A 25,292-nucleotide genomic window follows, 5' to 3' on the forward strand; every position below is an offset into this window, starting at 1 on the left:
CAGATCCATCCTACATTGTACCCTATGAAAGAGCCTCTGGAGTTATGGAGTTATTCATGCGAGGACCAAATTATGCGTCAGGGTTGACTAAATTATGTTGCAAGAAAAGGCAAATATTGAGGTATAATGTGACATATTTTGTGGCAGCATTACCTTTTGCCATTTTTGCTTGCTAACACTATTTGAACAAAGGTTTCACTCATTAGGTCCAGTGTGATACCCAGGTACAGCAGTAAGAAACAGAAAGGTGACCAGTCAACCTTTGTGAAGTGCCTTTCTCTGTGTGACAGTGTGTCACTGCATTCCTAGTAACTTTTGTTCAGTTTGAGCTAGAAAATCTTTAGGTGTTAAATACTATAGATTATGCAACAGATGAAGGATTATAAGGTGGAGGTAGCTAACCGTTCATTACGCCTAAAACATCACAGCCGCACATTCCCAATATTCCAGTGGCAGAAGAAGCCCATGTGTGCTGACTTTTAGCAGACTCTGGTGGTGGCGACCTCCTCAGAAAATGTTTGGCCCCTATCACTTATTATTTTACAAATCAAGCATTGTCTGCAAGCAGAGTCCGGTATGTAGAGCTAAATGATGCTCAGGTGCAACAAAAAACGTTTTATGTCTGTTTTACATGCATTTGCTCACATACATGCATGTGTACTACTGCATAAGTGTTGGACCCAGCATCCTTGTTGTGGGTCTCCCTCAACCTTTTTTGCCTTTAACCCTCCTGTTTTTCTTTGGCTGGTGTTAGGATTCTGGACACTTTACTACTGCTACCTAGTCCTAAATTATTTTTGCTCTCCCCTTAAAACTTAGTAAATTGTCTTATACTCAATTAGCACCTTAATTTACCCGTAAGTCCCCTGTAAAGTGGTATTGCATGTACTAGGGGCAAAATAATTAAAGTTAATAGTGGTCCTGAAGCACTGATTGTGTCAATCACTTGAGTAACCCTTTAAACACGTATCAAGCCTGCCATTGCAGCATGTATGTACAGTTTTAAACTACAACTTTGACTTGACAAAATAAACATTTTGCCAGGCCAGCACCTTCCATTTCAATACATATGTCACCCAGAGAGTAGAGCCTGAACAACCCATAGGGAAGGGGGCAGTGTATTTAAAGAGCAGGACATGTACTTTTAAGTTTTATGCATCCTGGCCGTGAAAAATTCCTAAAGCAGTTTTTCTCTACTGCAAGACATATATTTCATATAAGATAAGATTTGAGTTATCCATTTGCATTTAATAAGCTGTAATTTCCAATTGGGAACAGGTGGAGAAGTCGGGTTTGTTTTCTAAAGAATTGTAATTAGAAGCTCTCTTTAACATCAAAGTCAAATTTTTTATCAAAATTCTGAAAATACCACTTTTAGAAAGTTGGCATTTTCTTATCCTAACCTATTGGTGCCTGAAGCGTGTTCCTACATAACTAGGTGCAGCTGGCAGTTAGTCTTTGTATATTACTCCCAGAAAGTGAAACAAAGGGAAGATAGTTGTTGGCATGATCGGCCACTCTAACAAGAGGGAGGGGCTGTCACCTACCACACTTGCACATCACAAAGGCACTGCCTGATCACTCTCACAAAGGGATTATCACCAGTCTATTGCGACCCCAGACAAGCTGGGCCAGGAAATGGAGGAAGGAGATACCTGACATCTCAGGGGATGGAAACCTTAAAGAAGCTTCATACACTTCAAATTCCACAATGTATAAATGTTGGACCTCAGACCCTAACTCTTCAATATGTTTCTGGACCTGTGGACTCTGCCAGCAAGAAGGACTGCTGCTGTGAAGGACTGCTGTCCTACTGTTCTGACCTGCTGACTGCTGACCTATTAGCTGGGTGAGAAAGGCTGGACCTGCATAGGTTAAACTCAGGACCCGTAGTGAGTCCAAGAGCCTGTTGGCTGGCCTCCTGAGTAGAGCAGCATGGAAAGAAGGATCCAACAACCTTGAGCCCAGCACCTGGGTTCTGCCATCTGTGAGTCCTACTTTGCCTATTCATGCCACACCAGTACTGACCCATGAAAAGGAGCCTGAAGGTGCTCTGCCATTCCATCTGTAGATCCACCAGAACCGACGCATCTCCTCTGCTGCGTGGCACAGCCTGAGCAGTACCAACGCATCACCTCTGCTGCATGAACTTTCCTGGGGAAAGGACTTTGCGCAGCCCGCAGTCCCATTAGAACCACCACTGCACAATGCATCCCCTTCAGAGCCAGCTGGTGTGCAATGCATCCTCAATGCAGGACTTTTTATCACAAGCCCCCTCTTGGATGGCCTCTTCAAAGACGACTTAGGACTTCGCATCATAGCCTCAAAGTTCCTCAGAACCTACGCTGTGTGGCGCATCCACAACGCGGAAGTTCACAACTATTCGCAACTAGGATTTAAGGTACTCTTGTTTAGTAGGCCTACTTGGACCCCAGTAGCCGGCCTTCTCCCCATAGCATGCAATTTGTGATTTTGTCCTGGTCTAGCACAACCAGATATCTACAGCTGCCGGTTTGTGCTTTTTGGCATTATAGTAACTAAAATATTTAAAAAATGCATATCTCAGGTTTTACTGAGTAGATTTTTTGGTCTTCATTTATTAATTAAAAATTACTCTACTTTTCTAAATTGTTGTGGTATTATTCTTGTGATGTATTTTCACGTTATTACTGTTAGAAGAGCTGCATAAATACTTTGCACATTGCCTCTAAGCTGTATCTCAAGCTCCCAGAGGGTTAAGCACAGGTTATTTTGGGGTTTGCTTGTGCCTCACCTTGACAAGGATTGTGGTTGCTGCTTGATTAGGGTTTCCCTCACCCTCCCTCAATCAGTAAACCAATTTCTTACAGTAAGTTGATGTATTCGGAAATTAAGGCTTTCATTTTCTTCAATACTTGACAAAGCAATCATGTGATAGCTGACAAATCTCTTTGTTTCCCTGTGCCTGGAACTGTAAATATTGGTAAATGTGGAAAGTGAACATTTGTAAATATGTTGAATGTACAAATGCAAGTGTATAGTAACCAGTGCAGTTTTGTTCAGTTTACACGTTCCTGAATACTCTCCAGTTCTATAGTTTTGTCTTAACCAGACCGGTACGTGCACACACTTGTACACTAGTACACAAACATGTACTACGGGCAGCTCTTCATGTTTGGGATTTCTTACTACAAAATCAATTTTCCATTTAAATTGCTCCCTGGAGCCAAGTCCAAGCTATGTCAAATGTAAAAAAAAACAACAACAAGTAAACCAATCAGATAATCTGGCTCGTGAAAAAAACATATACCTTTCAACCAACACAGGAAATTTGCATGTGGTACAACTCTTCAAAATCGCAAGGAAATTTTGATGAGACCTTTACATTGAAGAACAGTGCAAAAATGAAAAATATATATATTTTGAGCCATGTACTCTGGGATTTTGTTTGGTGAAAAATGTGCCAGGCACCTGTGCAAAATTACCTGGCAGCAGTGCCAAGCTGTCTGTCAACAGTGAAAAATTTGCAAGACCTTGTGTGATTAAAGTGATGTGGATCCCTATAGGTACAATACACATGGACAAAGTACAGGAGGATTATAGGCGTACCTCACCCATATAACTGTAGTTAATTACCCGGTAATAATTGTGGAGGAAAACAAAACCACACTATGTCAATGCCAATAAAGCCCCAGTTCACATTTCCTTTTCACAAATGGGAAATATTTGTTACAGAGATCAGTAAACTGGTAGTGTGGAAGGACAACAGAGGTACGCAAAGCTTTTACTTTGCACGTGTAGTCCGGTGAAGTTGAGTAACATCTTGCTACAGGTGAGCAAATGTTCCCAACCCACATGACGTCGCCTGAGGCAAAGTAGAACTCATACTACGCTGCTAAGGGCCTGTTTTTCTGGTCAACATGTCCCATCTTCAGGACTCCCTACATCAAGAGGTCTGTGGAAGCCGGCAGAAGCTCCTCCCCAATGGGGTATGTGGCCATGAGGAGGATTGAACAGTGTAGGAGCTAGGGTAAAGGCAGAAGGGGACAGTTTGACCATGTGCAAGATTAGTGATAGCCATAGAGGTAGCAAGGGTCAGTCCCGGTGGGAGGCTCAGCATCTTAACGGGGGCAGGACAGCAGGTGCCACCTTGGGTGCATGGAGCAGATGGGGGCCACTTAAAAGGCAAGAGATTATTTGTATGGGGAAATGCAGGGTAGGAAAATCCTACTAAGCCCAGTGGCAAGGGCCTACTTTAGGGGATAGGACAGCTGCTAAATGTTTAGAGTTGACCTGCAACCCTGAGGCACAGTGAAGAGGTGCTGGAGCTGCCCTTTTTCAAACATTGGAGGAATCACCATTCGTAATACTCACAACATGAAGTATAAAAACTATGTGTTACATGTTGTCTTTACACACTACACCATATAAGTCCAATCATACTTGTGTGTCTATTGGGAATATATTGAAAACATGGCATGGATCCTAATTTCAATGACCAAGGACGCCCCTAATCTATAAATTCATAACATATTTATGAAAGTGTCTTATTCTGATGAATACATTATTAAATAAGGACCCACTTCTGTAACATCAAGTCTTGTTCTGTTGGGTTTCATCCAGCTTTCGATAAATTAATCGGTTTTGTACTACAAAGGCTGCAAACCACCAGGACAGAGGATCATCTGAAGGGAGTGAAAGTTTCCCTTCCTGTATGTGAACTCCTTCATCTGGACAAGTGAAGAAAGACAGGAGGCTGATTAAAGTTATTTATTGTTGGGAACCCAGTTTGTGGCATCTTGCCCTCAGTCACTGTCAACAATATTGCCGTCCATCACCGTCAACAACATCCCTGCCTCCCAGTAACTACTACAACCTATTCAAATTCTTCCATAGCAAAATCGCAAACATATACAGCAAGTTTGCACACCATTCCACCCCCAGAAAACTCATTGCTAACCTACCCACCACCAACCAAGATGGCCACCTGACTGAATTGCCATGCCCTGCCAGAAACAATGCAGCGGCAATCATGCGTACCATCCACTCAGGGGCCCCCATGAACCATGCCTCACCACATGTACAACCTGGGAAGATCACCAATCAGCACCACCCCGAGCCACATCACCAACACCTCCATCACATCTGCCACTTTCCCAGATTAATGAAACCTGGCAGAAACTAATGCCCTCCACAAGAAGCCCACATCAGACAAGAATTAACTGAGCAAATTCTGCCCCACCTCCCTGCCCCCTATCCAGCCAAAGGGAATGAGAAGTCCATCAACAAGCAATGCACAGCCGACCTCAGACTTCACCATTTTCTAGACAACACTAAATCAGGATTCAGAAAGAACCACAGCACAGGAACAACATGCATTGCAGCCACCGACAACATTCAAATCATCCTGGGCTTAGAAGAAACAGCAGCCATCATCCAGATCAACCTACACTGCTGTCTTTTGCTTTCTCACGGGAAGAACCCAAAGGGTTAGGCTGCTACCCTTGACATCAGAGACCAAGAAACTGGTATGTGGAGTACCACAGGGATCATTTCTCTGCCCCACCCTTTCCAACATATATATGACACCGCTGGCCTCCTGGTCCAGAATAGATGCATGGTTGCTCACTAAAGGACTCATCCCTTGGTTAACACATGCCCTTCATCACCCTCGCACTTACTCCGAACACTCCCCGGTGCTCATCACTCTTACCCCTCTGCATGAACGCTTTCCATTCTTGAACTGGTGTTTGAATTCACTTTCCCTGCTTGACTCAGTCTTTAAGCAAGAGCTTGAACAGAAGATCAAGGACTTCTTCTTGCGCAATGAAATCTCAGTGATGCACTATGCCACCATTTGGGAGGCATTTAAAGTAACCATCCGTGGCGTGTGCATTGCCAAAAGTGGGGGAATCTTGAGAGACATCAGGACCATGCTACATAGGCTTAAGGATGACTTCAAACGTATAAAGGCTCTAAAGGAACAACCCGACGCCTGAGCTACAGGCACAGTTTAGGATCACACTAGATGAGTACCAAGACACAGCCTAAAGCGAGTGTAAGTTCAGAGGAAAATACTACAGGACGCGACAATATGGGGTTGGTGACAGACAGGGGAAGGCGTTGGCATCCCTAGTCTGTCCCCAGCGGTTTTCTAATACGGTTCTCAAAATTGAGGACAAGGATGGCCAGATACACAGGGACACGGCGAATATAGTAGCAACCTTCCGGAGATTTTTCAAAGGTCTATATAAGACTCAGAGTTACCAATCCACTGAGTTTGACTCCTTTTTTGAGGACACGGCGATTGCGTGGTTGGGGGATGGCCAGCGGAAATTTCTTCTACTACATCACGAAGATGAGGAGATGGTGGCAGCTATAATGCAGTTGGCATCTGGGAAAGCGCCGGGCCGGATGGCCTCCCGGTGGAATTCTATAAAACCTTTCATCACCTGCTCATCCCGATCTTGCAACACATATTCGAGGAAGCTCGGTAGTCCGGAATTCTTGCCCCCTCTATGCGAGAAGCACATATCATCTCCATACCCAAGCCAGGTAAATCTTCTACCTATTGTGACTCATACAGGCCCAACTCCCTAATAAACGTAGATGCGAAAATCCTAGCTATATTAATCAGCATAGAGTTATAAAAAAAGGTGGTCGATTACAAAACATATTCAATTACAAATTATTAGACTATAAAGGTACACACACAAGTCAAGTATCATTTAGACTGAATTTAATTCAGCTTTGGGCAATGATTTCCTGTAGTCTCACAAGTATTATATTTCATATTCATACAATACATGGCAATTTTGTACAGTTTATAAATCAGTGCTCGGTGATTGTCAGAGGAGAAAGGGGGGTTTTCAGTTGGGTAGAAATGTTCTCTGATTAAGATAGAATTGTTTACAGGACACAATTCCTTTTCTCTGTCCCTCATTCTTTTCCAACCACACCCTACCCAACTGAAAACCCCCCTTTCTCCTCTGACAATCACCGAGCACTGATTTATAAACTGTACAAAATTGCCATGTATTGTATGAATATGAAATATAATACTTGTGAGACTACAGGAAATCATTGCCCAAAGCTGAATTAAATTCAGTCTAAATGATACTTGACTTGTGTGTGTACCTTTATAGTCTAATAATTTGTAATTGAATATGTTTTGTAATCGACCACCTTTTTTTATAACTCTATACTGACCCAGGTCGATGAGGTAAGGGTATACCCCATTATTACCTACCTATATTAATCAGCAACCTCATCAGCCCACTGATGACTGCATTGGTCCTCCCAGACCAGTCGGACTTTGTACCCACTAGAGGCACCCCCCACAATCTGCTTACATTGTTTGCACTACTGCAAGACGTAGATCCAGAGACATACGCCGCAGTCATATCCCTAGACCCCAGTAAGGCGTTTGACTCCCTTGAATGGGACTACCTTGCCTTTGTGCTGCAGCGAATGGGATTCCCCCCTATTCTGGCCTGGATTAACCTGTTGTACTCAGGTCTGCAGGCACAAATCCTCAATAACGGGATACAATCGGCCCCCTTTGCGATAACTAGAGGCACCCGACAGGGATGCCCTCTGCCACCCCTTCTATTTGCCATTGCCATTGAACCGTTTGTGGCCAAGGTTATACAACACCACCAAGAGTATGCCCTGATCTACCCAGAAAGACACATTTTAATATCATTATATGCAGATGACCTGACCTTGTTTATGAGAGACCCCGACGTAAGTCTTAACTCAATCCTCCGAATACTGATAATGTTCGGTAGGCTGTCAGGAATAAAGGTGAATTGGGGCAAATCCCAAATATTTCCCCTGACTGACTGTACCCTGCGTTTCGAGCGCGACAATCCACTCGCCTGGTGCACAAACTCGGTCACATATTTGGCCATTCGCGGGAGGAATTGATGAGGGACAATTATGGCCGCGTACTGGACCAACTGACGGACAAAATTACTAGATGGGTCGCGATGCCCCTATCCATGGCTGCTAGAGTGTCTTTGATCAAGATGGTGATCTTGCCTAAGCTTCTCTACCTGTTCACTAACATACCTTATGCCCCAAGACGCCAGTTTTTTAACAGTATCAAATCACAAATGATCAGATTGACATGGGGTGGAAAGCAGCTCAGACTAGCGTGGGAGATCCTCATGCGTCACTTTGACGCTGGGGTTTTGAGGTCCCTGACATTGAACTATACTTTATCTGTGCCCAGGCTCACTTTGCGGCCTACTGGATACACCCCCCCTAAATGCCTCATCTGGAAGTGGAAGGTGGGCACATGGCCCCCACGTCCTATTCGGCATATTTGAGTACCCCTACTGTCCCTAGACACTGTTCAATGCACCACTCGCGCTTGGAGAGACCTGGCGCAGACGCTCCAGTGCCCCTTACTGTACTCACCTTTGGCACCTCCACAAGGGCGGCACAACTTACCTGTTAAACAGGAGGGGGGATGCTGCCGGATGTTACGGAAACTCTCCCAGCTCACTTGGGGTCAACTGTACACACAAGGGACATTTTGCAGTAGTGAAGAGTTCTTTGGCACCTCCTCCCCCACCCCGCTGGAACATTTTTACTATGTATGACTCAGGCAGGACATGCGGGCTCTCACGCCTTGCTTTCCACTCTAACCGCCCATCATGGCCCCACTGCACGTCTTACTACAGCAGACGTCCCCAGAGCATGTAGTATCACGACTATACTGCACCACACAGAGGGAATGGGAGAGGGACCCCGCCCCGGCCAAGACCAGGTAGAAAGAAGACATGGGACACCCCCTCATGGAAGAACAGTGGTCCTTCTGCTGCAGTCAGACTGGTGAAATTTCGGCTAACAGCAGATTACGACTCATACACTACAGATATCTACACCAACTCTACTATACACCCGCCCGACTGCACCATCTCCTGCTGCGTGACACTGACCGCTGTGACAGGTGCGTAGCAGAGGGTGCAGGGTTCAGACAGCTGGCCTGGGACTGCCCACTAATCCGGGAATACTGGAGCGAGGCCCTTAGCACATTGGATGAGATAACCGGGGTACACGTACCTGACACCCCCCTTGTGACGCTCCTGGGATGCACTGAGAAGCTACCTGTCAAGATCCAAAAATACACCTCTCTGGCCCTCCTGTTGGCAAAAAGACGGATTGCTGCCGTTGGGCTCCCAAATTTAGGAATGGCTGAACGATCTCATACATTTTCAGGAACAAATTCGTACTTATGCTGAACTTATGCCACCTACATCTCGCCCATAAGACATCTGGGCCCATCTGCAAATTTACCTCCTGAAACACACTAACACCAATGTCATAAGCCCAGATCAGTTATCGGAGGGGGCGGACAGGCGTGCGGGGGAGGAGCATCTGGAGGTTATGAACTCATGAGAGGGTGGAGGAGGAGGACTGTTCTGAGAGACATGACTTGTGGGTTTGGGAGATGGCGGCGGGATGGGAAGGTGGCACATGGCGGAGGAATGAGCGAGTGATAGTCGACACAGATGGAGACCAGTGGTAAGAGAACTGTAGCTTTATTAGGTTTCCGGGATATTTATGATTGGTTGAGACCTGAATAGTTTGCTGGTTAATTTGCATGCCCTCCTGACGCGGCTGGCCCGGTGGGGTTGTAGGCGGCTTGCTGTGCTTCTGCCCCTACCCCCCTGATGTGAACTAAAATATGGTGCAGTGCCGGCCCGCTGGGATGTAAGCACCCTGTTGTGTCAGTTTTGCAAAAAGTCAATAAAGGTCTTGTTGAAAATTAAAAAATAAAAAATTTATGACACCGCTGGCCAACATCATCCAATCACAAGACATCAATGCCATCTCCTAAGCCGGTGACATCCAACTCATCCTCTCCATGATGGACAAGACAACCACCACCAGAGCCAACTACATGACAATCTTAGCAAACTGGAAGCCAACCAAGTACCTGAAGCTCAGGTCAGATAAAACAGAAGTGCTGGTCTTTAGCAACAAGGCCTCCCCACGGACTCTACCTAGTGGCTGTTGGAGCTAAGACCAACACCCATTGACAATACAAGAAATCTAGAGATCATCCTAGATGAGAAGCTCAACATGACGACTCAAGTCAACACAGCTTGCGCATTCTGCTTCCACATCCTATGCATTTACTGAAAATGCTTCAAATGATTGCATCAGAACACCAGATGAACCATCACATTAGCAATCATCACCACAAGGCTGGACTACAGCAACACTGCGGAATCTAGAAACAAACCCAAAATAGACTCCAGATCATCCATAACACTGCTACAAGGCGTATACTTGATCTCACATGCGGCACCCACATCACACAACACCTCAGGAAACTTCACTGGTTCTCAATCACAAGCGCAGCAGATTCAAATTTCTCACATACATATAAAAAGCCCTACACAACACAGGACCAGAATACCTGAACAGCTACTTACACTTCACCAACCCACCAGACATCTACAGCCTAACCCTCTCTCACTTGCACACATACCCAGCATCCACAGAAGCAAAACTGGAGGTCACTCATCCTTCTACATTGCATCCAAGGCATGGAACAACCTCCCTCAACACATCAGAGCCTCACTTCACTAGTTCCTCAAGAAGCTGAAGACCTGGCTCATCATATATGTGCCTTGGGGACCACACACCTGCCAAGTGCATGGAAACCCTGTCAGGTGATTTGTGTGCTATACAAATCAGCATAACATAACATAGCAATCATAGGATCGTTTATTGTGGATGACTTGTAAATGTTAACTGTGGTTCAGCTTTTGGTGACTGGTACCTTGGATGTAGGATACTTTGCAAAGCACGGGATTTGTAGAAACATAGTGACCCATTCAGCAAACTTTATTGACCATAGAGGATAGGGGGTTCAATAATGTTATGCTTTCATACCTACCCTTTTACCACCATATTCATTTTGGAGCTGAGCCACGTACAAGAAAACATGACCAGTATAAGGGAAAATATCTAGAATTATTGACAGGTCCAAGCCCAGTAGATATTGGCACATGAATATTCCAGCTCTGTCACACTACCTTCTTCTGTTCCTCCAAAAGTCAGATGTTTGCTATGAAAGATGACGTTTTTGATAGGGAGTTATTGATGGCATTATGAAGAATTAGATTGCTTGTCTAAAACTTAATGTTCCAATAAATGCGCTAATTTGAGTGTTAACTGTTTTGAGAAGGATGCGCAGAGATGAAGTGTGACGAGAAGAGATGGAATGACAGAAGGAAAGCATGGATGCAGAAGAGCAGTGTAATGATTGAGAAGGAAGAGGGAAATAAAAGGGGGTTTAAAGGGAAGTAGGAAGGAATGGAAACAAGAAAGTAGGGAGGGAAGAAAGGGAGGGCAGGAGTAGGAAGAGAGGGCAAAATAGAGGCAGGGAAGGAGGGGAAAGAAATGATAGACTGTGAGAAAAAGGAAGCGTGGGAAGGTAGAGTTAAAGAAAGAGAAGAAAGAAAAAAGATGGTTAATTGAAATCAAGAGCTAGAGGAAAGAATGAAAGATGGCCTGAAGTAGGAAAGAGTACTGGAGGCCGGGAGAGGACAAGGGCTAGAGGAAAGAAAGGGGGAGGGATTGAGGTAGGAAGGAGAGTGTTGGAGGCCAGTCGAGAGGAAGGAGGACGGGAGCAAGGACGGGCAGAACGGAGGTAGATTAAGGTGTCAATTTGGCATTGTGAATTTGTTGTCATGCTTGGCACGGTGCAACAATTATGTCTGGACGGACTGGAGCTCCCTGACACTGGGGGTGGAGGGGAAGAGAGCTTTGCTATTTGGACTGAACTGCTTCATGCACTCTGTCATCCGAGTGACGTTAATCTCTGGTGATTATACTTGCATTCTGCTATATATTCAGCACCGCGCTTTTTAAGCTTTTAAGCAAACATAATACAGGACATTATTACCTCTTTTCTATGACTTTGACAATCCACTTCAATAAAAGATACTCCGGGGAGCTCCATAATGAGCATAAAACACCGCTGACCTGTATTACTTAAAAATTGGCCAGAAATTAACATTATCTTAAGAGCTTCAAACACAGACATTTCGCGAATCGAAGTAGATCGTTTCTTTAAAATGATTTGAAAAGTTTGACCGAAGGGCATTTGATAGGATGCATAACTTCATTGTGTAACATGAGAATAGGGAGTAATGATTACATTACAGCTCCTGCTAATGGATTTGTCTTAACATCTTAAGGGCCGCAGTTCAATTTTTCCTTGCACTTGTTTGCATAGCTACTTCTGCTTGTCCAACCTTTCTCTTAAAATTCAAAGTGGAACTTTTTGTCCTTGAAAAAGTGTTTTAATGTTTTCTGGTCTGTCGGACTTTTGTGGGCGCTTCAGAGGAGAAAGAAAGTGAAGCAGAGAGGAGAGTGCTAAAAAGGATTTCCAACTGTTTGATGCACTGGAGCTCTGGAAGAATGGCACTGAACAAAGTTATCCCTTTCGGCAGGAGTGGTCGAGATAAAAAGTCGAGTAGACCATTTTAACACTGTCCAACTTTTACTTTGAGTAGATTGTCATGTCATAGATTGACAGTCTCGGATTGTCTCCAAAGGCCTATCAGAAATAAGCAGTTTATCCTTAATAAAAACAGGATGGGATTAGGTAGACTGTGTGTATCGTCAGATTTTCAGAAATATGGATTTTATTAATCATTTGAAGGAAAAAGTACACATATGCCTAAATTGTAATCCTTACATAGTGCATTAACACACAGGCAAAACTTTTTCTTCCCATTTAAGAAACAGCAAATGAAATAAAAGTCCTTAGAAGTCTGAAGCTAGATTGAATTTATCAATTGAACCATGTCAAATAACTTAGCAATACTACGTGCTTAAATGTTATCATTTATTACTAGCTTGATTAGTAGTTCAGCACCAGTTTGCCCCAATATTAGAACAAGTAACTAAATAGGCAAGTTGATGTGTGGCAATTCTGTAGACCAAACTGAAACCCTCAGTCTGACATTGGTTAGACTTGATAGATTTGGCTTCAGTGGAGCACTGCAGTGTTTATCGCTTTGCTGGGACACGAAGAGGCAAATATACAATGAATTGGCAGAGCACGGGTTAGGTCCAAAATTGCTAACGCAGCACTCCATCAGGTCAAAAATACAGGGATGCACCATATTTACAATGATACTGTGCACCCCTGTGTGTACCGTAGCGCTGGCGCTAAATTAAGAGGCCTAGCGCCAACGCAGGGGGGGAATGATTGTTTACGTGCACAAAGGTGTGCCTTCCTTCACATAAAGAATTCAGAATGGCTATTTGTAACTCCTATATGTGCTGCATTGTGCAGCCCACATAGAAGTTGGAAATCGTAATTTTTTTAACAATTGTTTATGTGCAGCAAGGGATGCCTTCCTGCACATAAACAATCATTCATGGCAATTTGCTGTTTCTATGTGTGCTGCACAATGCAGCACACATAGAAACAGCAAATTTGAGGAGAAATTAATAATTTCTCCTCGTTTCACCATGTTAAGACCAGGATTTTTTTGTCTTAATGTTGGTGCTGCCGCAAATATACGCACCCTTGTAAACTGGGGACAGTGTCAAAATCAATGGGTGTTACAGCGGAAGGCCCGCCCACCACAACACCCATTGCCCATCCCTTTCACTCTAAGTGTAGCGTGAAAGGGGGCCTTATATACAAGGCCGCGTTAAGCCACATCAAGTAGCTTAACGCCACCTTGTTAATAGTGCGATGGACTTAACTCCACCAGACGTCTTAAAAAGTGACATTCTGGTGGCATTAAGTCCTCGTACATATGCCTCGCAGTTTTTAACCAATTATGAGGGACCTAAATGCCTATATCAATGGGCTGGAATGCGTCCACTGGCTCCCACTTGCACCGTGCTACCCATTGTATTAGCAAAACCCCCATATAGATCAGGCAAATTCTGGTCTAAAAATGGTTTCGCTGTGCCCTATTCGTGCTGTGTTCCTGAAAACAAACGTGGCATATGAAGTCCAGATTCCGGAGATGTACGTCAATGCTTGGCAATGGTTCGGGATTCATTTCACAAAGAGGAATGGTGGATATGATGTAAATGCTTATCATCTTTAATGTAGTGGATCGTACGTAATATCTTCAAGAATTCACACATTGTCAGGTATTGAACAGATGCACGTGACAAGATTAGTACTGTGTTCACAATTTTGCCTGTGGATAGGTCACAGAGAAAAGTGCTAGAACTGTGGACAAAGCGTATCAGAATCTAAACCAGGAGTAATGTATCCCTCTTATGTGGCTTTTATAAGCACTAGATGAGGCACAATATGTTAGCAGGACACTAGAAAATCAGGCAACAGTGTGGGAGGAAATAAAGTCAAGGAAAGAGTGGAAAAGGGAAGCACTTATGGAAGGAATTGGAGGAGCAGAATGGGACAGAGCAGGACGAGGATAAGGCAGGAGAAAAGCTTGAGCAATGCTCACTTGAAAGAAACAGCAGTGGAGCACAGCAGAGCATCAAATTGCTGGTGAAAATACTTGTGAAGTGTTCGGTGTTAGTTGAGTAACTCCTTTTATGCGATTGTTGGTTGATTGTTGGTCAGGAGCATATGCTGTGATTCTTCCTTGTTCTGAGACTGCACTAATTAAATGCTTCCTTGTAGATTCACAATGCACAGCTCAATTGCATCTCTTACACCTGGTTGTCATTATCCAGGTACTTCCCAAGCTCAAGCCTCTCCCCGTTACGCGCACAATGAAGATGTTCTTTGTATAGCTCATGGTGAGATACATGGGGAACTCAGATAAAACACAATATTGGATTGAATTGGAAAGTAATAATCCCAGGAGTGGCCTCTGTTATTTTCCAAAGACTGAATGAACAGTAAATGTGGTATACATTCTCCCTCCTATGGTTTCCTTCTTATCAGTTTCTCTGCAAGGATACTCCAACAGACTTTATTCACAAAGTTATTTTTGGCTGGAAATGTAATTTACCACTGAGAATACTTAATATTGATCTGTGAAGAATTCACAAAAGGATTCCTGGATGTCATAAATACATTTGCAATTGCAGGTGTCCACTCCTGGAGTGCGAACAAATATGTAGTAATAAATGCCATTGAAGGGTTGATTTGCACTGGACGTTTTGGGAACTCCCACAAACATACATTTGTAGACATTCTAAAACTCCAACCCCTTCCACCCTCCAAATGTTCAGAGATTTACTTCAGCCAAGTGCTTGAGTAACTCTTTTCCACTGTAGGAATTCGAATGGATCATCAAAACTTTGTTGGGGTGTAGGAGAAGAGCTTTCTCAATGGGGAAAACTTAAAGCACCTCAACCTGGTCTTACCTTATTAAGTGTAATTTGGGCAGCATCAGAGGCAGTTTAGCCTGATTTACACTGAGCTGTGAAATAAAATACTAGCTTTGATGGACTGCCTTTGACAATCAGTGAGGGACTGATACTCATATGGATTATCAGCAGACCAGAAGACCCACGAGATACCACTCAATGAAATCTTTTGGATAAACCCATGCTGATGCAAGTTGTGCCCATAGGTGCATCTAGGAATTGTTTTCTAGAAAGTTCAGAAAGTTATACATTCATGTTGGACACTTAGGGGCCGATTATGATGTCCGTCCGCCACCATAGAGTAGGAGGGACCGTCCGCAGGGGCAGCGGCGGTCCCTCCGTGCAAATTAGGATGTGACCGCCACCCTGGCGGTCACATCCTGTATTTTTAACATTGTGGCGGGTGCTGCTTGAAGCAGCACCCGACGCAATGTTAAAAATGAACTTGTGCGTTTGCATGCACAAAGCGGCAGGCACCGCGCGGTGCCTGCCGCTCTGTGCACGCAAATGCAGGGGGGTACAATAGGTACCCCCATGTGCAACCCCCACCCCCCCTTCACCCCTGGGGGTCCGCAACGGGCCCCCAAACAAGAATCCGTATGCATTTGCACGGCGGACATGCCGCCGTGTAAAGGCATTGAAATTCAGACATCCTAATATGGCTGGCGGTGTCTGAGAGACACCGCCAGCCATGTTACAGCTTTTCCGCCGCAGTCGAAAGGCGACCGCGGCGGAAAAGCTGCAGACTGAAAAACGATCCCCCAGCCATCCTAATCTGGCGGGGGTCTTTTTCAGTCAATCAATCAATCAATCATGCCATTTGTATAGCGCACTACTCACCCGGGAGGGTCTCAAGGCGCTTGGGGGGAGGGGTATGCTACTGCTCGAACAGCCAGGTCTTGAGTTGTTTCCTGAAGGCGAGATGGTCCTGGGTCAGCCGAAGGTGGATGGGGAGGGAGTTCCAAGTCTTGGCAGCCAGGTAAGAGAAGTATCTTCCTCCGGCGGTGGCTCTTCGGATGCGTGGTACGGCTGCGAGGGCGAGGCTGGTGGACCGTAGCTGGCGGGTGGGCGTGTAGAAGGTCAGGTGGTCGTTGAGGTACTTGGGGCCCAGGTCGTGGAGAGACTTGTGTGCGTGGGTAAGGAGCCGGAACGTGATCCTCTTGTCGACGGGGAGCCAGTGCAGGTTCCTCAGGTGGCTGGAGATGTGGCTGCGTCGGGGGACATCCAGGATGAGTCGGGCGGAGGCGTTCTGGATGCGCTGGGGTCTTTTCTGTAGCTTGGCTGTGGTTCCGGCGTAGAGGGCGTTTCCATAGTCCAGTCGGCTGGTGACGAGTGCCTGGGTGACAGTCTTCCTGGTCTCGGTCGGGATCCAGCGGAAGATCTTGCGAAGCATACGCAGGGTGTTGAAGCACGATGAGGAGACGGCGTTGACTTGTCTGGTCATCGAGAGGGAGGGGTCCAGGATGAAGCCCAGGTTGCGTGCGTGGTCGGTTGGCTTGGGTGCGGTGCCCAGGGCTGGGGGCCACCAGGAGTTGTCCCAGGCGGAGGGCGAAGATCCCAGGATGAGGACTTCCGTCTTGTCCGAGTTCAGTTTCAGGCGGCTGTCCTTCATCCACTCGGCGACGTCTTTCATCCCTTCGTGTAGGCAGGTTCTGGCGGTGTCGGGGTCTCTGGTGAGGGAGAGGATCAGCTGGGTGTCGTCGGTGTAGGAGATGATGTTGAGGTTGTGCTGGCATGCGATGGCTGCGAGAGGTTTCATGTAGATGTTGAAGAGGGTGGGGCTGAGTGAAGATCCTTGCGGGACGCCACAGATGACTTCGGTGGCCTCGGAGCGAAACGGGGGGAGGCGGACTCTTTGTGTTCTTCCGGCGAGGAACAAGATGATCCACTCCAGTGCCTTCTCTTGGATACCGATGTTGTTGAGGCGCTGGACTAGGGTGCGGTGGCAGACCGTGTCGAACGCAGCGGAGAGGTCCAGGAGGATGAGGGCCACTGTTTCCCCCTTGTCGAGCAGGGTCCGGATGTCGTCGGTGGCTGCGATGAGGGCGGTCTCGGTGCTGTGGTTGGCTCTGAAGCCGGACTGCGAGGGGTCGAGGGATCCGTTCGTCTCGAGGAAGGCGGTCAGCTGTCTGTTGACGATCTTCTCGGTGACTTTAGCAGGAAAAGGGAGGAGCGAGATGGGGCGGAAGTTTTTGAGATCGGTGGGGTCCGCTGTAGGTTTCTTCAGGAGGGCGCTGATCTCGGCGTGCTTCCAGCTCTCCGGGAAGGTGGCGGTGTTGAAGGAGGCGTTGATGATGTTCCGGAGTTGGGGTGCGATGGTGGAGTCGGCCTTGTTGAAGACGTGGTGTGGGCAGGGGTCGGTCGGTGATCCGGAGTGGATGGTGTTCATCGTGCGCAGCTGTTTTCCCGCATCCTCCGGGCCGGCGGTGGCTTCCGCCGGCCCAGAGGATGCGGGTAAACCACCATCATAATCGGCCCCTAAGTTTGGTTGATAGATCAGCGATGGTGGATGCACCAGTGAATGTAGCATTGGCCATCACTGTGCTGTCCTTTGTGGGAAAGGTGGTGGGATAGCATTGCCTGAAGTCAGTTTTGGGCCATTACAGTACATGCAACGCCTAAGATAGATCTTCTGGCATAAGTTCACATTGTTCCAGCAATTAGATCCAAGTGTCCTGAGTTATATTCCCTGTATTTCATTTATAAACCATTCAAGCAGTCCAAAGAATATGTGTTGGAATGGAAAAACTCTTTTAAATGAGTTGGCATGTCTGACTCTAGCCCAGTGGTGGCCTGTAATGTGAAGTAGTGGTGGGGTGGGAACACACACATGCACACACATACACACCCTCACCCACATACACACTCAGTTACACCCATTTATTCACAAGCACGCACACATACACCCAATATTCACAAGGAAATACACATCCAGTCACAACACATACACACAAACACATACACATACATTGAGACACACACATACACACCCAAACATTTTTTTAAGTATTTATTGGATGGCGACTGGGCTAGCAGGTGGCGAGAGAAGCAGCAGGAGGCACCAAAAGGAGCTGGATGCTATGGGGATGGAAGGGAAAGCAGGGTGATCCGGCCACCTCCTCTGATTGGCTAACCTTGTTCTGGGTCAGTCAATGAGAGGACGACTGCCCCTACCACCTCACAGAGTGGGATGGGGTCAGTGAGAATTACTGACCCCATTCCAGGTTGTGATGAGACATCATGATAAGCATGGCACACAGGGATTAAAACTGAAACACGAAGGTCTTAGATTATCAGTGAAGCAACCCCTTTTCATGAGGCGGAAGAAGCTTGCAGAACTTTGCTGGGCTGAGGAGGACATACCCACCAGGCTGTGAAATCTCAGCCTGGCAAAATACCACTCAGGTAGCCAGGCGTCTGTGAATTTAGCACATGTACAAAATATGGCTACCTGACCAAACTATGAAAAGTGTCTGTCATTTTGCTCAGCCTAACAGACACTCATCATGCTGTGCAAAAATGGTGGGTGTAGTTGCTTTGCCATTAATGACGGACCCTGTTGTGCCTCTTATGTTGATTTCAAACAGTCCTTGTTCTGAGAGGAAGCTTGTCTTGTTGAACAGTCCAAACATCACAGGTCAGCCTCAGCAGGTAAATGCAAGGACTGCTTATTAAATGTAAGTAAATTATAATTATCACTAACATGGAAATTCAGGTAGGTTTTTGAAAGATTGTTCCTTCCTTGTTTTTCTGAACAAAACCGCAAAGCTGCATTTCGCAGAGGGGCAACGTTGTAGTAAATCTTGTCACTATTCGTCGCACATTCTACAGAATGTTTATCCCTGGCCTGAAAATATGAAATAAATCATTAAAAAGTGATGGCATTGTCGAGACCCTTTAGAAAAAAGAAAACTCCTTGTGTGTATGTGTGCTCCCCAGCTCATCGTAAACAACTCTAGTCTTCCATTGTATCCTTTAAAATTTGATTATGAAGACTGTGCTTACACATCAGTACGGACTGAGGGCTTGTTTTTCATGGTTCTGTGGTCTTTGTGAATGATTGGTGTGCAACAATTGTGCCCATGAGGTTTACCACCTAGTGAGTAGGATTTTAATGGTGCTCCTGAAGTTGTAACTACCATGAAGTGCAACAACTCAATTTTCAGAAACATTTCGAAAAAATTATTTATCTCCTTGCTTAAATCCGTAAATTAGTGAAGTGTGTTTTTTCAAAAAGCAAATATGGAAAAATGTAGCGCTTATAATATTTAGGCATAACACAACAGCTGTTGGAAACTGAGCTTCTTTGCAGATGTTCCAATTTTAGATTGCTAGATACTGGTTTTTGACTCTGATGGTGCACTGAGACCTCGGAACCAGGACCCAGTGCCCATGCTCTTTCCTCTAAAAGTGATGTGAATTATTATACCTAATTGGGAAGGTACTTTGCCCATTTATAAGTCCCTAGTATATGGTACCACTGGTAACCAGGGCAAAAGTGGTAAAGGGGTCACCAGAGCTGCAGCACTGGTTGTGCCACCCTGTGTGACCCAAGTAGAAATATGTCTGCAGGTCTTCCATTGCAACCCTGCACGAGCAGCCTGTCTGCTTGAGAATGATTCTGCACACATCATGTGCTGCAGAGCCACCCCACTGCCTTGATTTAAGTAAGGCACTCTTAAGCTTGTCCTCCTAAACCCAAGAGGTAGGGTGCATTATATTAAACGTGTGGATATATGTGTCTATACAAATAAATCCATACAGTAACACTGTGAAGCAAGGTTTTACTGTAAGTGACCAATGATCCATAGGGTAATATGGGCTGGCTACCGAGGCAACTTGATATAGCCAGCTCCATTATGGAAACACCACATTGTGTTGTGCTTGGCATCAAACACCATGCTTTTTCACTCACATTGTGTCAAGAGTGAGCTGGCATGCAGCAGGGTGTCACCCTGTGTGGGTACCTCTCATGGATTCAAAGCTCCAAGCCTTGAAGGGCTTCCCGAGTCATTTGCCACCAAGAGAAGAGTCAGCCCTCATGGTGGGATGAGCTAGCACTTCCCAGGATGGAGACAAAGGCCTGCTTGGGAAGGAGGTTACACCCACCCTCCCAGGATGGCTAGTGTTTACAGTCACTAATGTGATGAGCCTCAAAGGCTTTCACCACCCTTGATGTGTAATTACCTTGTACTCTAACCGATGACAAAGGCCTCAGGCAGGCGGAAAAAATTGTTTTTCAAGAGGCGTACATTCCCCAAAGCTGAGCCACACCATTAGGGTGGGCTAGGAGGTGTGTACAGATGAGAAGGGTTCTGCCATGTTGGAAGACCCTAAAATTGAGTATTCTGGGTAGCACAGTGATGCACACCCACAGGATGTTGTCACTACAGGGGCAGGTTAGCTGCAGGAACCAGTACGCCATTGACCACTATCCCTCACACCCTTAATGCCCACCAAACTTCGATTTGACAGCCTCCCCAGGCACCAGAACTTCAGTTCTAACTTGGAAACCCAGATGAGGCACAGAAAGGAGGCTGTCACCGACAACAGGACTTTTGACTCTGCTGCAGCCTGCAACTATCATTTTGCTAAGTGTGTTTTCAATCATTGACAGAAATGGCGAATATTTGATAGCTTTCATTGCATTTATTGTTTAATACTTTGAAAATCTATGATCCGGTTTTATGCAACGTATCAAGTTTGGTTTGGTGCCTATATTCATATAAAAATACGATCCATTTTTAGGTCTCGCCTACGCAGCACACACGCGCTGATTAGGAGAGAGACCTTTAGCCATCAGCACAGCTTTGGGGGCAAAAACGTGCACATGTTGCATTGCTTGCAATGGCAACGTGTGCAAGTCTGGTGATTCCCTTGTGGGAGCGAGCGGCGCCATATGGTGGCGCGATATAGTCGCAATCATTGCGCCTTGCTGCACGCTCCCGCAAAGGGAATCGAGAAGGCCCCCTCACCCTGCTGCCGCGCGAGGCACGCGCTTGTGCTGGTTTTACAAGTTTCCTACCATCCTAAAAAAAGCATCTCATTCCCCTGCATCCATGTTTCTGGATTCCCAATAATACACACACGTGCACGTGTGACATGTACGGTACTTGCTTCGTGCGGCTTTCCGCTGGGGTTCATGATTAGGGTGGTGCTTTTTAATCCACTATAACACAGCTTAGCCTCTTGACCACTGTTTAAAATGTATAGCTAAAGAATAGCTTGGCAAATTCGGTCTAAAAGCACAGGCATGCGGTTCGCTTGGCGATTCTTCACGCACACTGCAACGTTTGCACAACACTGACAGGAACCGCGCTGCGTACATTTTGCACACATCCTAAGGCAGGTGTTTCTACTTTTGCGCCGTATGATCTGAGGCATGTGTTTTTGTGGAAAGCATGTTTGCTCTCAGCCACTTTCACCTTCACTTGGTCTCTTGGGCGGCAGCCGGACCTTCCACAGCAGCCCTCTCCCTCTCGCTTGGCCTAAGTGCAGAATTGTCTGCTCCCCCGGGACCCCGCTTCCAGGCCCCAAGATGGGGCACGTTCCCCTTCGAGGGTACGCCATGTTTAATCACTAGGGCAATTCTTTATCGCCTCACGAGTCGCCGGTAGCCTGGATCTAAGAGAGAGCTGCCCGCTGCATTCTTTGATTGAACACGCATCTATCAAAATATTCTTGGAGGATTAGCAGCTTGTTCACTTTACAGGAATTATCCTTACAAAAGGCATTAAAATTCTCCGTTTTCAAAATAGGCAGCCGCAGCCAGCAGTGGGAGTACCTGCAGGGCGGTAACGTGGGGAGGGGCAGGGTGGGGGGTAGTAATGTATGGATTACAGAGTTTTACATGTAAGTAAACATTTAAATAAATTAAACAAATTTTGTTGAGTGCACTGCATCCCCAAATGCGATGCAGTGCGCACAACGAAATGTGTTTTATTTATTTAAATGTTTACTTACCTGTAAAAATCCGTAATCCATAAAATACTACCCCCACCCTGCCCCTCCCCCTCCCCACGTTACCGCCCTGCAGGTACTCCCACTGCCGGCCGTGGCTGAAAATAGAATCTGTCAAGAAAGAAATACAATTACTCCAGGCATGCTGACATATAAAGACATTTCTGTATTTATATTTATCTGATAGTCCAAAGCTGGCCCTGCTATTTACCAGTATCCAACATAGCTCGAGATTCTACATCCCCACTATATGCAGATAGGATTATATACTTGCTATTGTTGCTCCATCTTACATCTCTCTTCATGAACCTTGATCAAAATATCTGAGCACAACATTCGGTGGTGGAACTCCTGATGAAGGCAGTTGTCTGTCGAAACGCGCGTTGAGTTATTCTGGAAACCTCCCAAAGAATTATGTGTTCATTATATTGTCTTGCTGCATCAATAACAAATTAATTTGTCTCTTGTTAAGAAGACTATATATATCAATATGATTATGTGTATGTAGTATGCTAGTGTATTGAATGAATGCGGTAAGAATGTTGTCTTATTATAAGACTTTGTAGGACCTTTTCTAAATATTCATGTTTATTATATTTATCAAATTTGTCATGATGCTCACTAAATTATCAATACATTATTTTTGTATTTTTCCAATTATTAGTGTTACTATTGTGTTTTCACCTTCCAATGTTTTGAGATAATTAATTTATGGAGTAGCCCTAGATTATTTACATTAAACACTAGGGCACACCAGGAGGCGCACCTTTGCCTCACATGAAGGCGGTGACGTCAGCCGCCTCCCCTCCCTCATGTAAGATCCAGTTGTGGCTGGGTTTCTCCCAAGAAAGAAAACATGTTTATGTTCAGGCTGTGCCGGAATCGTGCATCCCCTACTCTACGTGGCCTGCCACACAGATGCGTAGACCGAATGTACAAGTGCACAGCGAATCGGTGATTAGAGACGTTGTGTACTTAGTCCATGTCGGAAAACAAATAAAGGAAATTAGTGCTTGGTGGCTGCTTATTTACCAACACCTGTTTAGTAGCTGTCTATCTCTTACCTCAAGAATGCTGGTGAATTAAGACCATCTAAGAAGGTGACCCTATTGAGTCAAATGGGGAATGAACAGGTTTTGGGAGTGCGGTACAGGCTCGAAAACAGGAGAACTGCATTCAAGTCTATAGAGGCATTTTCTTTGTTGGACTGATGAATATAAGTAAAATCGGTTTTCATCCACCAAATGCAGGCGGACAGATGTGTTGTTTGTGCTAGCTGTACTGCCCATATATTATAAAGCTAATGGTGGAGAGGCATAAGTGCTTTAAGTGGAATAGAAAAACTGGGGGGGTCTCTCATAGGGGCGCGGTCCATGCAATTAAGGGCGTGCCTTAAAATATACAAAGTAAAAATCTGTGCTTAGCCCCGCTCTGGTATTTTGCTGCTTCTGTCAGGGCATCCAGATATATAATACAACAAGTAACATTACAACCTACAACAAGTCAGGGCTATTGGCTTTGCCAATGGTTGTTAGTTGTGTAAGATGAATAAGCATCAAATATGGCTTTCTTGTACAGAATATCGAAAATGCTTCAGTTCTGACATGATGAGACTGAAAGAACTATAACGAGTCTCTTTGAAGTTACATCAAAGGCAGGGAAGGGTGGCACTGCTGCAGGGGTAAACAAGCATTGGCAGAGCCAATAGGTCTCGCCTTTGGGACCTTATAAGTGTTTAGCCATGCAACACTTGATGTTGTTGCACCAAGGATATTGTGCTTGACAACTAAACACGAGACGAGACCTATTGGCTATGCCAATGCTTGTTAAAGATTGGTGTCAAGATTTATTTTGAGTCGTGTCACTTACTTTTTGTCAATGCTGGTACTGTGAAATTCTGAACACATGTTCCTCTGAGTACCCCTGACCGCTCTGTGCCATACTATCAGGACCAAGCTTAGGTTGCTAAGGGTGAATCCGAGGTCCATATCTGTGTATTGTGTTAGTATTACATAATAAGGCCTCCGAGGCATATCATATAATAATTCCATCTTGAAACAACGGGGAATAAGAGTAACTAAAGCTACAGGTAAACAGAGAAGAATGTGAGAATAAGAAGTGAGAGGTAGAAACAAAGAAGAAAAAACAAAAGTGGAAAATTATTTAATTAGAAAATTATAAATTAAAGGAAAATGTGAGAAACAAAAAAGAGAAAGGAAAAATAAAATAAAACATGTAAGAGAAATAGGATGAGTGACTAAAGCCAAATGTGATGCACAACATTTTCAAGTTGAAACAAGTATTTGCCATGTCTGATTGGTGCTAAATCTCAAAATTTCTCTTGACCCAGAAAGAGAAGACGCAGCCCCAACAAGCAAAGATGTCAGTTTCCCGGATCCTCAAAGGAATGTGGCGGATTCTAAATTTTGTGAAGAGTTATAGTCTGCCATACTGAGTTACACTGTTTATGGAAGGTCCTATTCTCCGGAGTTAAAAGACCAACCTACAGAAGAGGGCCTACTACGAGAGAGAGAGTAATTGTGCTACAGCTATACCCTGAGGCATGAGGGCTATAATGCTATTAGAACATTCACACATTGATGGCAGAATGTTCTAAATGAAACAGGGAAGCAGGGAAAGCAAGAAGACAATCTCAGGAAGAGAAAGTCTTGACTAGACCATACTGCTCTTCTGTAACTTCACTGTCTAGACTACAGTTCCCAATATTCCAATATTAATTCATTTAAAATGATGACATTATCATCCAAACAATGAAATTATTTCTGAATCGAATATTTAAGTGTTTTGGCAGGTTCTGCTCTCACATAATTTAACATTATCCCTAGATTGGGTGAACAGGAATTTAATTTAGAAAACAGAGAAAGACAATAAACTCTCTTTCCCACAACAAAGCTAATGGTCTCTCGCTTCGAACCAGTTGAAACAAAACCACGTACAGTGTGAAATAAATTGTTTTACAGAAACACGATCCCCAACGAATACAGAGA

This window comes from Lissotriton helveticus, chromosome 3_1 (assembly GCF_964261635.1).
Source record: "Lissotriton helveticus chromosome 3_1, aLisHel1.1, whole genome shotgun sequence".
Lineage (NCBI taxonomy): Eukaryota > Metazoa > Chordata > Amphibia > Caudata > Salamandridae > Lissotriton > Lissotriton helveticus.